Here is a 1,952-nt window from a genome sequence, read left to right as displayed (position 1 = left end):
TTATTCTAATATGAATTTATGCACATTCTACAAAGGCATTACCACACATGCAGAAAACCATTGTTCATGCTTGGAGGTAGTTTTGATGATCATTCCTATTCTGTGTATAGTTCACATTTTTACATGGAGACTTCTGTGTGTGTATCCCGCACTTTTCGCTTTAATAGTATATGAAACAATGAGAACACTTGGGCACAGAAAGGGGAACATCACATACCGGGGCCTGTCATGGGGTGGGGAGAGGGGGGAGGGATAGCATTAGGATACATACCTAATGTAAATGACGAGTTAATGGGTGCAGCACACCAACATGGCACATGTATACATATGTAACAAACCTGCACGTTGTGCACATGTACCCTAGAACAAAAATATACAAAAAATAGTATATGAAAATAATTTCCCATGATATTACATAGTCTTGATAAATAATTTTTCAAATGGTTCCATAATATTTTTAAAGAGACTGTCTACCTGGGTTTCTTTAATTTCATATTCCTTGTGGCTTCAGATGTTTCCTTTTTTAAGGATAATGCTTGGGTAAGTATCTTTACACACGCACGCGCACACACACATCCATCGCTCATCCATCAATCTGTCAAGAGAAGAGGAGGATGGAGAAGATGGAGGAGGTGAGGGAAGAGGAAAGGAGGAGGGCTGCTCCTTCACGTCGTGAGCGCTGCGGGTGGTTGCGGAGCCTGGGCGAACACCACCGTGACCGCGGCTGCAAAGGCTGGCCCCGCCCTCTGACTGCGGACTACGCGGCAGTGCCAGTGCCGCAGTGGCGCTGGGCCTTGGCCTCCGGCGGTCTCTGGCGCCCCCTGCCGTTCGCATCGTGAACCTGGGCCGAGCCCGCTGCCCCCGGTCCTCGCTCCTCTCTGCGCCTCTTCCTCCGTTTTGCTTCCCTGCAGCTTTTGCCCCGCCCCCTTCCCCTGCCTCCTCCTGGCCTTCCGCGTGTTAATTTAGGGGCCCCAACCCGGGGAACCCCTCGCAGAGCCAGCTGCTGTCGTTAGGCCCGGGTGAGTGAGCAGGACGAGAGAGCACGGCTGGCGACGGAGCCCCTCCCGGCGCTGCGGCGGGAGAGGGGGTTCAGCTCGAGTTACCACCCGGACTCGCTGGACCCAGAGGTCCTCTTTGGGGTTCCCGGTCTCCCGCTCCCCGTGCTCCTGGGAGGAGATGCTGAAAACGACCGAATCTGAGTGCAATCGGGGTGGCGCACAACCGCGCCCCCCCAGTCCCCTCCTGCTGGGGGAGGAAGTGGGACTCGAGGGCCGGAGGTCTCTGGCCTCCTGATCCAGGGACCTGCCATTCCCTGGCCCAGGACACCGGGAATACCCGAGGATGGCACCTCGACGCGGCAGGAAAACTGTTCAGGAGGCGGCAGAGGGGCCTGTGGGGGACGGGAGGCAGCCACCTCCCAGCGTCCTTCGAACCCTTTGCTTGGGCTGTCGGGCATCAATACCCCAACTCATCCAGCCCCCTCTCTTCAGAATAACCTCAAAACCCAACCGGGCTCCTGGCCACAGGGCCTTCTCTTAGTCCAACCACCAGGCTGAGTGAATCCTCGTGGGGCCAGGAGGGTCCTCAGTGACCACCCACAAACCCGATATCAAGTCACTCCAAGTGGGATCCAATTAGCATCGTGTCTCACCCGGAATCGCCACTTACCACACCTCTATCTGCCTCTGTTTGCTTGGACCCGGCCATCTCTCCTGTAGTCCCAGACTAAGGACTGGACGGCCCGACCCAAGCCTCCCACGAAGGATTTCAAGAAAGGAGATGCCCTCCAGCAGCAAGACATGAGGATTGATTCCAGGACCCACCCAGCTGCTGCCCCAGGGACCCCACAGACTTCCCAAGCAGAGCCAGTTCCCTGGGAGGGCTGCATGGAGGAGGACGAGACCTGCAAACACTGGAGCCCAGGGGTTTCAGCCAGGGCACTGATTCATTCA

The sequence above is a fragment of the Rhinopithecus roxellana genome, chromosome 7, assembly GCF_007565055.1.
Source record: "Rhinopithecus roxellana isolate Shanxi Qingling chromosome 7, ASM756505v1, whole genome shotgun sequence".
NCBI classification, from domain to species: Eukaryota; Metazoa; Chordata; class Mammalia; order Primates; family Cercopithecidae; genus Rhinopithecus; species Rhinopithecus roxellana.
The sequence above is the reverse complement of the archived record's forward strand: the minus strand, read 5'-3'. Positions refer to the sequence as shown.